Source organism: Quercus lobata, chromosome 10 (genome assembly GCF_001633185.2).
Source record: "Quercus lobata isolate SW786 chromosome 10, ValleyOak3.0 Primary Assembly, whole genome shotgun sequence".
NCBI classification, from domain to species: domain Eukaryota; kingdom Viridiplantae; phylum Streptophyta; class Magnoliopsida; order Fagales; family Fagaceae; genus Quercus; species Quercus lobata.
Genome location: NC_044913.1, coordinates 59509211 through 59525621, shown reverse-complemented (window position 1 = coordinate 59525621; position 16411 = coordinate 59509211). Strand labels below are relative to the sequence as shown.

Here is a 16411-nt window from a genome sequence, read left to right as displayed (position 1 = left end):
CACTTGCGTCCGTTACGCCACCGTAGCCGTTTTTTGTGAAGCGTTTCGTCCAAGAGAGATTTCCAGGCGTCCCATCGAGCGTTTTGTGAAGGTACCAGTACACTTCGTTCATCTCTCCGTTTCAATTTCCTCCTCGGACCCTACTTTTCTTCTCAGTCTTTACTTTCGTTTCCCCAGTTCAGTTCAGATGGGTAGATTTGAGAAATTAGTAAAAACTCCAGCCGCTATGGAGGCCTTTAGGGCTAAATATCACATTCCCCCGGGGGTTGGGCTGCAGTACTGTCCTCTTGAAGGCGTATTGACAGATAGAGGTGAGGGAGAAGTCGTTATCCCTATGATTGCTTTCATAGAAGGAGGGATGACACTTCCCATGCGTAGGATTACAAGGGAATACCTGTCCAACCATAGGTTGACGCCGTATCAGTGTGCCCCGAATATGTTCAAGATACTAGGCTGTATAGATGTCTTAGACGAGCGGATGAATCTAGGCCTTACTTGGCACGATGTGGCTTATCTGTACGAATGTCACCGCCTCGGGGATGAGGGGTATTATCTTAAATCCCGGAACGAGGACGTTAGGTTGATCTCTTGTCTCCCAATATCCAATAAGACCGTGAAGAATGACTTCCTTATTGCTTTTGGGGAGTGGTTCGACGGTATTCATTGTCCAACTCGGGCAGGAAACCCAGGTGCGGCGTTTTTAGGATCGATCATTTTTGGGAAAGGATTTAGTATTGAGGGTTTATCTTTCCTGCTTTCTTTGTAATTGGTAAATTTCATGAACTAACCCCACTTTTCTTGGTTGTTTGCAGATAAAGTTCACGTCGCTCCTCGGCTAAACTTTGTGAACGTGCCAGCGTTGAACTACCTTCTTAGGTCGGAGATTTACGTTTCCGAGGACGGACAGTTGCGTGCGGCCCATCTAGTTCTGGGCTATCAACCTTTGAGCAGCTCTTTCCAGTCTGTCGGTCACGCTATAAGGGCTGGCAGTCCGAGGTTGGCTAGGATTGATGTGTCCAAGGATGGGTTCCTAGCCGAACACGATCTGCCACCAGTTGTGTTGCCTGGTGTTAGAAATCCCTACTTAGCAGAGCAGCTACCTCTGCCAAACGAGCCTGGTGTTGCCGTTCAGGTCGAAGAGGAAGCTGAATCATCTCGTCTTTCTCTTAAGGAAGAGATAGATGAGTTTCATTTTGAGGAGGAAGTTCAGCAAACCCTCTTGGTGGAACTTTCCGATCCCGAAGGAGAGCGGGACCGACATTCTGCGGTTGGCGTTCCTTCCCTCGTTATCTGCTCGGACGATACTTCGGACGAAGAGACAGAGCCCATGGCAGGAAAGGGAAAATCTCTAAAAGAGCTGATGGCCTCCCGAGGGAAAGGTCAGTCATCGAAGGGACCACCTCCACCACAAGTCAAAACCCTTCCTCCTATGGTCCCTCAGGGCACTTCGGAACCTGGTCTTAAGGTTAATCCGGACCTGAAGAAGAAGAGGCCGGTTGACACCCCTGAGGAGGGTGAGGTGGCTGCTCAGCCGACCAAGCAGCAAAAGACTGCTCGGGCACCAAGGAGCAGAAGGGGCAACTCCTCGGAGAGTCAGGACGAGGAGAGCCTTGCGGAGGTACGTGCTACCCCGCGTGTATGGAGCCCCAAGTTGGAGCTGGATGGGGTTGCCATCCCCTACAATGCTTCGGTTAGAGAGTACAACCGAGGCCGAGCTGGGTACGTGGCCGAGGCCTTAGAGCAACCCCTACTCCTTCCTCGGGACATGGAGGCTTATAGGCGGTTCTCTCAGCCTGAGATCTTCCTATCCCTTAAAAGGGATCTCGCGATGGTAAGTAATCCTTCTACTGTTTCATTAATAATTTTTTTTTTGACCTTGTTAGATTTTTTTTTTTTAAGCACTCTTGTTTTGTTCGTAGATTACTCAGCAGGTATTTGTTGCTGAGGAATTCTGCCGAGGTAACCGTAATCGGGCTGAGGCTGAGACCCTAGCTCGGACGGAGATGGAGAAAACCTTGGGGTCCCTCAGGCACGATCACCTTAAACTCACGGACGAGTTCAAAGAGTCGGAGAACCGGCGCAAAAGTGCAGAGGCTGGTTTGAAGAGTGCCGAGACCCAGGCGGAGGACCAGCGCAAAGAGCTGTACTCGACACAGATTAACCTTGCCACCGAGAGGCAGGCATTGCAGGATCTCAAGACTGCCCTACAAAAGGTCGAGGATGAGCTGAGGCGGGTCAAAGAGGAGGCCCAGCTGATCCGAGAGGCTACAGAGGCTGAGAAGAATGCTGCTCACCAGCTCGGGGCCGAAGAGACGGAGGCCAGGCTATCTGAAGAGATCCCCGAGGTGTGCAGGGATTACTGCAGTACTTCATGGGCTCATGCTCTCGATGCTGCAGGAGTTCCTGTGGATTCGACACTAAGACTGCCCGAGAACATCTTCTATCCTCAGGAGATCCGAGAGAATCTTGATGACACCCAAGTGGCTTCAGAGCAGGACTTGGCGGCGCCTGATGTCGTCCTTGTGCCTGATATGGCGAAGAATCCCGCCTCAGACTCTACCATCGAGGTTCCTCCTCCTCAGCCCGAGCAGAAAGAAGATCCTCCTGCTAAGGCTTAGCCTTTTAGGCTTTTGTTCTTTGTACTCTTTCCCTTTTTTTTTTTTTTTAAATGAGAGTCGTCCTATTTTTCCATTCTTTTGTAAGGACCTCTCTTTCTAGTGTACTCGGAATATAAATATAAAATGTTAGTTTTGCTTACTATGGATGTATGTCAGTAGCGCTCTTCTTTAAACACTTGCAACGATGTAGATACGGGTAAACGGTTAAAATAAAATGGGTTTGTGGGCTGCGCATTAAAATGATTTCCTTTAAGTAGTAATCTCCCAATCTATCATAAGTAATAATTTCCCCTAAGTCTGTGGTCCGAGGAGCCATGCAGGATTTAGGTTCTGTTTAAAACTTATGAATAGTTGCCTTAAGTATTAATTTCCCCTAAGTCTGTGGTCCGAGGAGCCATGCAGGACTTAGGTTCTGTTTAAAACTTATGAATAGTTGCCTTAAGTATTAATTTCCCCTAAGTCTGTGGTCCGAGGAGCCATGCAGGACTTAGGTTCTGTTTAAAACTTATGAATAGTTGCCTTAAGTATTAATTTCCCCTAAGTCTGTGGTCCGAGGAACCATGCAGGACTTAGGTTCTGTTTAAAACTTATGAATAGTTGCCTTAAGTATTAATTTCCCCTAAGTCTGTGGTCCGAGGAGCCATGCAGGACTTAGGTTCTGTTTAAAATTTATGAAAATTGTCATGTAGACCAGCAAGCAGTGGATAGTCACGAAACAAAATGTGGGCGAAGCCATTTTCATTAATAATAATATCTTCTGAGGTTATTTACATTCCATGGTCGAGGTACAGCTTTTTCATCCAAATCTTCTAGATAGTAGGCGCCTATCCTGGCTACGGACGTTATACGGTACGGTCCTTCCCAATTGGGCCCCAACTTGCCCCAAGAGGGGTTATTTGGGCTGCCGAGAACCTTCCTCATCACGAGATCGCCTGGACCGAGGGGTCGTAGTTTAACATGGGCATCATATCCCTGTCTCAGCTTCTGGTGATAATAGGCCATATGAATCGTTGCTTTTTCCCTTCTTTCCTCGCCTAAGTCTAGACTTCTTCCCAACAACTCATCGTTACCGTCTGGGGTAAACGAGATAGATCTTAGCGTGGGAAAGTTGTTCTCGATTGGGAGCACGGCCTCTGCCCCAAAAGTTAATGAAAAGGGGGTCTCACCGGTTGATCGCCGTGGCGTTGTCCGATAGGTCCATAGAACGTGTGGGAGCTCTTCTACCCATCTCCCCTTTGCCTCATCCAGCCTTTTCTTCAGTCCGTTTACTATGACCTTGTTCACGGCCTCAACCTGCCCATTTCCTTGGGGATAGGCAGGGGTGGAATATCGGTTAATGATCCCAAGCTCGCGGCAATACTCCCTAAAGCCCTTACTGTCGAATTGAAGACCATTGTCGGAAATGAGTGTACGTGGGGTTCCGAATCGGGTGATAATGTTCTTCCAGATGAATTTCTGGGCATCCACGTCCCTAATGTTGGCCAAAGGTTCAGCCTCCACCCATTTAGTGAAGTAATCGGTTCCGACTATTATGTATCGCTTGTTCCCCGCGGCTTTGGGAAAAGGTCCGACAATATCAAGACCCCACTGCGCGAACGGCCACGGGTTAGAGAGGGGGTTGAGAACCCCTCCGGGTTGGTGGATATTCGGAGCAAATCTTTGGCACTGATCGCACTTCTTGGCGTACTCTTGGGCCTCTCTTTGCATGTTCGGCCACCAGTATCCTTGGGTGAGTGCCCTATGCGCCAGCGACTTTCCTCCGGTGTGACTTCCACAAATTCCCTCATGTAACTCCTCAAGTAGAGACTCGGACTCTTCTGGATGTACGCAGAGTAGGTACGGTCCAGAATAGGAGTGCCGATACAATTTGTGGTCCTCTGATAGCCAGAATCGAGGAGCATTCCTTCGTATCTTCTCGGCTTCCAGTTTTTCCTCCTCCAAGTTCTTTATGAGGTCCATCCAGTTGTGACTCTTTCTGATCTGATGGACTCTGGCCGGGCTTCTGTTGATGGGGCTTGCCTGGGCTAGATCTTCAACCAGGATCATTCGCGGCAGATTATGTGCCGAGGACGTGGCGAGAGTGGCCAGCGAGTCTGCATGGGTGTTTACACTCCTGGAGATGTGCGTTAGATTGAAGGATTCAAAATTCGTCTGTAGCCGCTTGACTTGTCCCAGATACTCTTGCATCCTAGTATCTCGAGCTTCCAGCTCACCCATCACTTGTCCGACCACCAGTCTGGAGTTCGAGAATGCTTCTATTATTCTACCGCCCAATCTTTGAACCATCGTCATCCCTTGAAGTAAGGCTTCGTATTCGGCTTCATTGTTCGTGGCCGAGAACCCGAGCCTCAAAGATTTTTCAATGGCAGCACCATCCGGGGATATTAAAACTATCCCAACTCCTGACCCTCTCTGGTTAGCTGCGCCATCCACGTAGACCTTCCATTGCATGGTCCCAACTGCTGAAATCGCGCCAACCGATTTCCCATCCATGTCTTTCTTCTCGGTTATTGTTTCTATAGAGGGCTCAGCAAACTCCGCTACCAAGTCTGCGAGGACCTGTCCTTTGACAGAGGATCTGGGCATATATTTAATATCAAAGGCTCCCAAGAGCGCACTCCACATGGCGATCCTTCCTGTATAGTCAGCGCTTCGAAGCACTGCTCGAAGGGGAAGCTGAGTTAAAACGATGACCGTATGCGCCTGAAAGTAATGAGGAAGCTTCCGGGTTGCATGCACTATCGCCAAAATTGCCTTTTCTAAAGGAAGGTACCGTACCTCGGCCTCATGTAATGATTTGCTCACATAGTAAACCGGTCGCTGCACCCCATTATCATCCCGTATCAGTACCAAGCTTACAGCATGGGGAGCTACAGCGACATATGCAAACAGCACCTCATCTGCCTCAGGGCTGGACATGATGGGTGGTCGAGACAGGTAGTCCTTAAGCTGCTGGAAAGCCTGAGCGCAATCCTCCGACCATTCGAACCCTTTCCATTTGTTTATCAGGAGGTAAAAAGGCCGACATCGATCCGCCGATCGCGATATGAACCGGTTTAATGCCGCAATCATGCCAGTGAGCTTCTGCACTTCCTTCGGATTCCGAGGAACCTGTAAGCTGTTAATGGCTTTGATTTGGTCGGGACTTACTTCTATTCCCCTGTGGGTGACCATGTACCCTAGGAATTTCCCAGACCCGACCCCGAATGAACATTTGGAAGCATTCAGCCACAACCGGTGCTTTCTTAAGATAGCGAAGATTACTCCGAGGTCATTCACGTGCTCGGAAACCCTTTTGCTCTTTACAACCATATCGTCTATATAAACCTCAATGATCTTGCCCAGCTGTGGCTCGAACATCCGAGTCATCATCCTTTGGTAAGTTGAGCCTGCGTTCTTCAGCCCAAACGGCATCACCTTATAATGATAGTTTCCGATGGGCGTCATGAAAGCCGTTTTCTCTTGGTCATCCAACGCAAGGGGTATCTGATGGTAGCCCTGGAAGGCGTCCAGGAAGCTCATTCGAGGGTGGCCCACGGTTGCATCCACCAATCGGTCGATTCGGGGTAGGGGGAATGGGTCCTTCGGGCACGCCTTGTTCAGGTCTGTGAAGTCCACGAAGACCCTCCACTTCCATGTCTTCTTTTTTACCACCACCGTGTTCGCCAACCATTCGGGATAAAAGACCTCTTTGATAGCCCCTGCCCTTTTCAATTTCGCCACTTCGTCTCTTACGGCACTAGCGTGTTCCTTCGAAGGACGTCGGGGTGGCTGTTTCTTCGGAGCTGAAGAGGGGTTGACGTTCAAGTGGTGACAAATAAGGCTGGGATCAACTCCCGGGGCGTCGTAGGCGTCCTATGCGAACACGTCGACATTTTCTCTGAGAAATCTGACCAGCTCCTCTTTTTCCTGAGAAGGTAATTCAGAGCCGACCTGAAAGAACTTCTCTGGGTCGTCGTTGACAGCGATCCTATCTAAACTTTCACACCTTATCTCCTCGGCCAGCCCATCGCCTTGCCTTGCTGAGGGGGTTGGTTGCTATAAGCTCTCTGGGGCCGAGGACTCGATTGGGGGCCGATGTAAAATGGCGGCCACCATACACTTCCTGGCCACGGCCTGATCTCCTCGGAGCTCTTCTACTTGTCCTTTGGATGGGTATTTTACTTTTTGGTGAAGTGTGGAGGTCACGGCCTCTAGGGCATAGATCCACGGCCTTGCAACTATTGCGGTGTAAGGTGAATAAGCGTCGACCACAATAAAATTTACCTCCACTATCTCCGCCCCAGTCTGTACGGGTAGTCGGATCTGCCCTTTTGGCGTGACAATCCTTCCCTCGAAACTGAGAAGGGGGGAGTCATAAGCTGCCAAATCTTCTGGTTTCAGGTTCAGCCCCTTGTATAGATCAGGGTACATTATCTCTACTGCACTTCCCGAATCCACCAACACCCTTTTCACGTCGAAGCCCCCAATCCTTAGCGTGACCACCAAGGCATCATCATGAGGTTGAATAGTTCCTCTATTATCCTCATCCGAGAATCCCAGTATCAAAGAGCTTCCCTTTTTTGACCTTTTGGGTTCCCTTTGCCTGCCCTCGGAGGGGAGCCGATCAACAGCTAACACCCTGGGGATGGGTGGCCCCGTTCTTCCTGGTGCAGCGAGGATGACATGTATCGTCCCGGTGGGGGGTCTTAAGGACACGTCCTTTCGAGGCTCTTGTGTTGCTTGGCTGGGATGGCCACTCGATGGGTGCAGCAGGTGACGTAACTTTCCTTCTCGGACCAACTGATCTAGGTGATTCCATAGATTCCTGCAGTCCTCAGTAGTATGCCCATGGTCCTGATGATAGTGGCAGTACAGGTTCTGGTTACGTTTGGAAGGGTCTCTAGTCATCTTTCCCGGCCACCTGAAATAGGGCTCATCCCTTACTTTCTCCAATACCTATTGTACTGGCTCTCTGAATACGGCATTCACTGTCTGCGGGTTGCTCTGCCCAGCCTGTCGCGAAAAATCTCTCCTCGGCTGACCAGGGTTATGCCGTTCCGACCTGAAATCATTTGCTTTGGGGGGGATAACTTTCTCCTTTCCCCTCCCTTGCAGCTGATCTTCCTCCACTCTTTTGTACTTGTCGATCCTATCCCTCAACTGATCAACGTTGGCAACCGGTTTACCAGTGAGGGATTTCCTTAAGCCATGGTCGGTGGGGAGCCCGCTTTTGAATGTGCTGATAGCAACAGCATCATGGTTGTCATCCAGGTCGTTATACACTTCCCAGTATCTATCCGAGTATGCTTTCAGAGTCTCTCCCTCGTGCATGGATAAGGACAATAGCGAACCGAGGGGCCTGGGGACTCTGGTGTTGGTGATAAAGCGGGTGCAGAAATCCCGAGTGAGCTGCTTGTATGAGGTTACGGAATTTGTCTTCAGGCCGTTGAACCACCTCATCGCCATTGATCCCAAGCTGGATGAGAAGATTTTACACATAAGGGCTTCATTTTTCGAGTAGATCGCCATCTTTTGGTTAAATTGACTCACATGCTCTACCGGGTCTGCTCGACCGTTATAGATGGTGAATGTCGGCTGGTTGAACTGTCGAGGCAGCTTAGCCCCTTCAATTCTATACGTGAAGGGGGACCTTGAAACCTGGTCCAACGCCTTTTTCATGGCATCGTTTCCCGAACCCTTGTTGGATGTGCTCTCATATTTCCGCACAGGGCGTGGTTCCTTTTCGTAGGAAAAGGTTTCGCTTGGGGGGGTCCTTGACCTCCGTCGGTAACTCGCATCCTCCGCATTAGAGGACTCGTCTGAGTCTGAAGGAGATCGTTTTCGCTATACTCGTCGTAGCTTTCTCTTCAGATCATCTATCTCTCGCTGCATGACCTGGTGACTATTTCGCCTCTGGGACACGTGACTACCTATCTGAGTGTGACTCTGGCTTGTCCGGATAGTATGCACACTTCCCTCACGATTTTCCCTGTGGCCTAGGTTGACGGGGTTATTTTGCCTCTGGGACTCAGCGGGTTGTGTCTGTTGGGAGTTAGCCTGGTGAGGATTCTCCTGGTGCGGACCTAGTTCTGCCATGCTTGACCGTTGTGCTAGCTGATGCCCTAGTTCTTCCCACAGACGGCGCCAATTGTAGTTGCACGATTTTCCTGGCCCAAATTCTATTGATCAGGCTTTGGCCCAAGGCGCAACCCACAATAAATATTTGTAGAGAATGGATGAAAGAACTTAGCTTCAGTGAGCCTGTTCGGTCTGATGCATGGACAATATTGTTGCAGAAGATAAAAAATACAAGGAGGGATTTCTAACGTATGATTATATTTCTTTTAGTCCTCAATACAGTTTTTTTCGTCCCTTTCTTTGAGCGACTCCACTACATTATATAGTTCTCCTTCTCTCATCTCAACCTTACACTTGTTGATCATCTAAGCATCTACTTGAGCACCTGTCCCATCAGCCGCCTTCATCACTCCCTTTGTGAGTTGCAGAGGCCAAGGTGGTACTGTTCAGGGGTCTTTTCCTCATTAATGCGGCTAAGAGGGTGGTTGGGGCGCAATTAATGTGGTGGTAGCTTTTCGTGAGATATTTTGGATTTTATTCATTTTATATGTTGGGAGGATGGACTGAATTGGCTGGGGAGAGTTCCTCGTCTGGGCTTCGTGATGTCCGAGGAGGAGTTACTCCTCGGACAGGTTTCCTTGGCGTTATTGGGATTGAGTAATGCTTCATATGTGGTTTCTCTTCGGATAGGACGCTCCTCGGATGGGCCTGGATTTGGAATAGCCCATTATTTTTGGGCCGGGCCCCACATTGCCTATTTGTGATTTGAAATTCTATAATGCAAGTGTTCCACTGAATAGTTTTTGATCTTACTTGATTTTGTGTTATTATGGTTTTTGTGTTTTTGGAAGAGAGAGACATCAAAATGGAGCAAAATTACATATTTTGCTCTATTTTTAACAGAGGTGGGTTATAATAATCTAATTGAGCTAATTTCAGGTGGGTAAAATATCAAATTTCAAACTATAGGTTGGTAACTTAAATTTTGGCAAAACTACAGGTGAGTAAATTGTAATTTAACCTAAATTTTTATTAATAATTTTCGTAATTATGTATCTATTCTATATTTAAACCCTAAATATCATAGCGCGTTTTTAGCGTGATGGTTGCTTTGCAAATATGAGTTCTTATGGAGTTAGGGGTAAGGGTCGGAGTTCAAGTCTTTAGGAGGGAGTTTCACACATAAACATTTTGATTCGACTAGAATATGATTTCAATCGCATAAAAATAACCCTTAATTTAGAATAAAATCATATATTATAGGTTACAATATGTATAAATAATTGATAAATCCAGAATCCCGAGGTCCAAGAAGAGCTATACCAAGATTTTTTTTTTTTTTTTTTTTCACATAGAAAAATAGAGATTTTTTTTTCTGTATTTTGTCTTTAATATATATTTATATATATATATATATATATATATAAGTTTTTGAAAAGCTTTTGTCACTTGCTATATATTTTAGTGAGTGGAGATTGTTAGGAAAATTCTATATAAATAAAAATAAATTTTAACAAGAACATGGGAGCACAACCACATAAGAATACATAAATTTAAGTGGAAAACATTTTTTTTCTTAGAGGAAAAAATCATAGAACAAATTCCGAATTATTTCACTATGTAAAATAGCAATTACAACACTCAAGCCAAACGTGAGTTCACAATATATTAGGGATACAACTTGAACAAAGAAAAAATCTTTTTTAATTTTTTTCTTTTTTCACTCATTGATCTCTTCCTCACTACATATCTCTCACATTTCTCTCTCTCTCTCTCTCTCTCTCTCTCTTCAAAGATTGATGCTTGCACACTGTCCTCTCACTCTCTGGGACTTCACATAAGCCAATGGCAATGGCCTCTCTTTATCTCTTCTTCAGCTTTTCTTTCTTTTCTTCATTCAGACCTATCTCCTCTTCCAACTTGTTGAAAGTGTCGCACAAGAGCCAATTCGCATCCTGGAAATTTGAGAATCGATTAACTACAAGCTTTTCACAAAGGAAGGCAGATCATTGCTACCTAGCTAGAGAAGGTATCGAGGGCAATGATATTGAATACCCTTCTTCTAAGGAAATCTGAATTGCTCTTTGATGTGCATGATAATAGATAGCATTAACCACACACGACTAATTGAAAAAATGGAACTCCATCCAAGCCAAGTTGTCGAGCTACGTTTAAGCCCATGGCATAATTTTGGAGGGTATTTGGAGCTATTAAATCTCTCAAGGAGCTTTGCTAATTAAGTTTTTTGAGAATTTTGACTTGAAACTCTTGAATTTTTCATCTATGGTTTCCAAATCTTTGACTTCCACAGAGCCATCAGAGATGGTCTCAAAGTTGATAGAGGTGCTTTCATGGGCTTGTATAGACTTGTTAATACTACTGCTAGCGATAAATGTCACTCTAGGACCCTTTGAGGCTAGGCGCTTGGAGAATTGTAGCATTAGGTGACCTTGTGCGGGATAAGGAATCACCAGGATATGAATTTTCCTCTCCATTTTCTTCTAATGCTCTCAACACTCTCAAGAAGTTGGATTGGAGAAGAGAAATGCTTAACAATCAAGAACTAAAATGTCGTAGTGCATAATAATTTCTCTTTAGGAAAGCAGGTATTCAATTTGTCAGTTAATATCTTTGGAATGTGCTAGATTCATCTATCCAAAATTTTAGTGATGGGTAAAGTAGATTCATCTATTCATTAAAAGTGCTAGATTCATTCATGCAAGGTAATTAATATCTTCATAATGTTTTCTCTCTATTTTATGGAAAATTATAATTTCTTTAGAATGTCATTATTTAAATATTATTTTCAAGATTATAAATTTTAATTTATTTATAACTAGTAGTGGTATAGTGCGGTGCACAGTTTTTTTTTTTTTTTTTTTCCAATTCAGTCCATTTGGTTTATTTAGTCCACTTTAGTCAATTAGGTGTTAGGTCTTTTTCAAGCCATTCGGTCCAAATTGGTCCATTTGGTCTATTTTGGTCCATTCGGTCCAACTGAGTTCATTCTATCCAATTTGCTCCATCTTGCTTAGTTTAGCCTACTTCGGTTCATTCAGTACACTTACTTAAGAATTGGAAAAGACAAGTTTGGATTGACAAGTATTACCTATAGCTTTGTTATTAATTAGTTAGGGTCGACAAGTGTTTCTAAAAAAGAATTTAGAAATATATAATGTGGTTGACAAGTATTACATATGCCTTTGTTATTATATGATTCTTTTTTTTTTTTTTTTCTTTTCTCATAAAATACTTCTAAAATTATTTGCTAAATCAATACCCTTAGGGTGTCCTTTAACTTTTTTCTTAATTTAACTACTTTTAGTCCTTTTAATAATATTACTTGAAATTCATTTAAAATTACTTCTGATCCATTTGTAAATAAAGTTTTCTTACCAAAATTATTATTAAATAAAAAAGAAACCAGAAATTTCTTCTACCATGTAGTGAAAATTTGACTATTCATTTTTTATATGTTTCCATAATAACTCAATTTTTATTACTTCTTAGAGAAACATAAACAATAAATAATTAAATAAATTACATCAAAGTATAAACATACCATTTCCATTTTTTTTCCAACTTTTTTGGCACTAGGGATAAAATAGTAATCTTCTGTAAATGAAGATCCTCTAGATGACCCTAATAACCCTAAAATCCATATCAAAGCGGTCATAGTGCAATTAAGGACAGATTGAGGCTTTTTCTGTGTGATTATTTAAACAGTGCAAAAGATGAAGATGAATTCATTAATTATTCTATAAATGCTCGAATCTGTTTGTTTAATTTGTGATTTTACTATATTGATATGCATGCACAGGGTCACCCAACGTTAATAATGATTTGATTCTATACAAAAGTTATTAGATAGGCGATTTAATTTGGATACAATGATGAATTTGAGATTGACAATATATTTTTTATAATGGAATGATACCCTTATTATTGATGATCTGCATACATGTGGTTTCATAGCAACAGATTATAATGAAAAAAATCATGCATTTTTTCTTATCCACTATTTGAATGTAGTGTTTTCGCTTACAATAATATTAGGAGTGTGCAAGTTTTGCCACAAATTCCTCTATATTTTTATGTCAACTTCCACCTTCATCCATTGCCTCTTTAGCTAATTCTTTTAATCTCAATGAATTCCTCTTCATCTTTTGCCCTCTCTCTCCCTCTATTACTTCCTTTATGCATAGCTCTATTTCTTCCTTGGTAGCAATGCCTTTTGTCATTCAATTTAATCCTAACCCCTACCTTCCAGACATCCACAATGAACTTTGCATTAGTTGGTTGATCTGTCCATTGTGGCATTGCAACCATTGGCAATCCCAAACTCAATGCCTCAAGTGTTGAGTTCCATCCAAAGTTAGTCATGAAGCACCCAACTGCCTTGTGAGCTAATACTTCTTGTTGAGGGCACCAACTCACAACTAATCCCTTCTTTGTTGTTTCTTGTAGAAAATTTTTGAGAAGCTTTAATTTTTTACTTCAGATTCTCTAACTACCCATAAGAAGTAGCAATTGCTTTTCTTTAGTCTCCATGCATGTTATCTCCTCTATTTGTTTTCTCCAAGGGTTGCCATGCTTCCAAATGATATATAAACCACTGAGCCAATTTCTTTTGTGTCTAGTCACTTCATGAAAGTGTCCATATTAGGCTTGAATAGGGTAAGACCATAATCTTTGTCATCCTCCAACCGCTTGTCTAAGTGCATTGATGGAATAGTTGGTACAATTCTTATAATAGGCCATTGGCTTGCCATCCAATTTATTACCTAAAGGAATTTAGAAAGTAGAATCATATATGTTTAACAAAACCATGGAAAAGAAAAATAAAAGAAGATGAAAAAGAAGTATTAAGATCTCCTATTCCATGCCATCTTTGGTCATTGATATAAAAAAAATTGTTAACTAAAAATGGAGAGGGTAGCAGTATTACAAATAGAATCTAAAATTATAAAGGAAATGTAGATGTTGTGTTTGGTAATGTCCATTTATTCTAACTCAAATGATACTTCCTATTTTCATATTATTTAAATGCATTTAGAGCTGCATACAAGCCTGTGTCACAAAGAAACGAAGGCAGATCATTGCTCCCTAGTGATGGTATCGAAGGCAATGATATTAAAGACCCTTCTTCTAAGGGCATCTTAATTTCTCCTTGATGTGCATGATAATAGATGGCATTAACCACACATGACTGAGTGAAAAATGGTGCTCCATCTATGTCAAGTTGTAGAGCAATGTTTAAAGCTCATAGCATAAGTGAATCATACACAGGAAACTTTGGAGGTTATTTGGAGCTATTATGTCTCTGGATGAGCTTTGCTAAGCTTTCTGAGACTTTTGAGTTGAAACGCTGGAAACTTTCATCTATGGTTCCCAGATTTTCGACTTCCTCAGAGCCATCTGAGATGATCTCAAAGTTGACAGAGCTTCTGGCTTGGGCTTGTATAGACTTGCTGATAGAAGTGGTAGTGACAAATGTGACTCTAGGACCCTTTGAGGCTAGGCGCTTGGATTTATGTGACCATGTAGGGGACAAGGAATCACTAGGATATGAGTTTCCCTCTCCATTTTTCTCTAATGCTCTCTCAGTCTCAGTTCTCAAGAAGTTGGAGGAAGAAATTTTTTTGACAATTTGCGTATGAAGAATTGTGTGTGTATTTATATATTAGTGACACGGCAGATCGTTTGTTTGTATGTCTAGCCATTTCAAATTTGTAGTTTCCATTGTGATTGGAGAGTGAACGTGGCTCACTTGTCTTTTTTAACATATTTTTGTATTTTACTATGGTTTTAGTGCCACCCGTTTAAAAACCATTCAATCTCAGTAGATTAAGAAAGATTCAGAAAATTAATTATAGTATTTCTGACTTTCAAAACTACCTCTAATTTAATTAACTTAACCTTATTTTTAAAACCTAAAAATTGAAATTAAAACCGTAAATTGACAAAAATTTAAAAATAAAAAACCCTACCCCAACCCCATGTTCTATAAAACTACTCAATGTTCAATAAAGCTTCCCACTCCTCCATGTACAGAACTAAAATACCCCATACTCCTATTAAAAAAAGGTTAGTGTAAACGAAGTCAATAGAAACTGTAAGGTGCCCGTTAAGAAACAAATTTTTGTCAAATCATTTTATTTTAATGTCAAATTTTTTATCAATTTTATAGATTGTAGAGTCAATAAAATTAACTTTTAAAGTTTCACTTTTCATTTTAATATTATTTACAGTCACCTTATTAATTTATACTAATTTTTTATTAAGTAAATTCCAAATTAAATTATTCTTAACAGGAACAGTAAGGTGTTCGTTAACCTTTCCTTTAAAAAAATAAAGCTAGTCAAGAAAGAGCTACTATTAATTATATCCTACTTTTTTGGACAGCTAAGTTAACTTTTACCCAAAAACTGAGTCAATCTTTTTGGAGCTATAAAAAAAAAAAAAAAAATTGACACGCCAACTTTTGGTAATGAGGCTTGAGACCATATTACCTTTTTCCTATTTCTACCTAGCTCAAAAGTCAAGACAAGTTGTTCTAAACTTCTTCAAAAAAAGGTTGTTCTAAACTTTCTAGTCTTGACTCTTGAACATTATAAACTCATCCTCTCTACCTAGAAAAAAATACAACCTGTTATGGGGTATGTTTCTTCTCCTCAGTTAATGGATCCTATCGGCTATGTGAGAGATGAAGTATACACCTTAAACAAGATATACTTCCTTCTCTTTCTAACTTTCTAACCAGATGTGGGATGAAGATTTTATTTTATTTTTTTTTAATTTTAGAGTAAACAAGTGAATACAAAGAACGTGATTTTTTTTTTTTTTTTTGGGAAAGGGAAGAAGAAGACTGATTATTTATTTATTTTATTAAAAGATAAAAAAACTAAAAAGAACTCGAAGGCGAAACAATTCAAAAACCATTTTGCCTTTTGAGTTTACATGGACAAGTTGAAATAAATGAACCACTAAAACAGAGGATGTTCCTTTTTTTTTAATTCATTTTTTCTTGTGTAAAGCATACTATCACTTCGTTATCAATTAATGTATTTACTTTTTAATAAATGCCAAGTCTTAAGTTAAAAACTTAGGGGCGGCGCTTCCAACCCTAGTTTTCAGTAGAACGTGGTGCTTGCTCTTGGGCAAGTGTTGTGTTCTCGTCACTGCTTCTGCCGTGAGTGAGAGGTTTCTGTCTTTGTTGTGGTGTTATGGAGAACTTGGCTGGATTGTGGGAGCGGCTATCCCTTTTTGAGGAAGAGGGGTCTTGTTCAAGTCCGAGGCTATGGAAGGGGGGTCTGGATGTGTTGTTGCAGCGAAGTTTTTCACTCACAGGGCTTTGAGTATGGAGGCTATTGCTAGGACGTTCAAACCCTTGTGGCGGACGAAGTTGGGTTTCGAAGTCAAGGATGCAGGGAATCACATGGTCCTCTTTGTTTTTGGGGATGAAGTAGATGCTGATAGAGTTCTCATGGGGGAGCCTTGGAACTATGATAAGCATCTGGTTTCCTAAGGTTGATAATCCTGAAACTGTTGCTCAATTTAGGCCTATCAATCTTTGCAATGTTATTTATAAAATATTGAGTAAAGTGCTTGTGAATAGACTGAAACCTATTTTGAATTCTATTATATCAGAGGCCCAGAGTGCTTTTATTGCTGATAGGTTTATTACTGATAATATTCTGATTGCCTTTGAGACTTTGCACCATATGAAAACT

The 16411-nt window shown here is 42.3% G+C and overlaps 1 pseudogene; it reads right to left on the bottom strand.

Moving 5' to 3' along the window:
- Nucleotides 1-12730: 12730 nt before the first annotated feature.
- On the bottom strand, nt 12731-13910 carry LOC115965110 (annotated as a pseudogene).
- Nucleotides 13911-16411: the final 2501 nt, after the last annotated feature.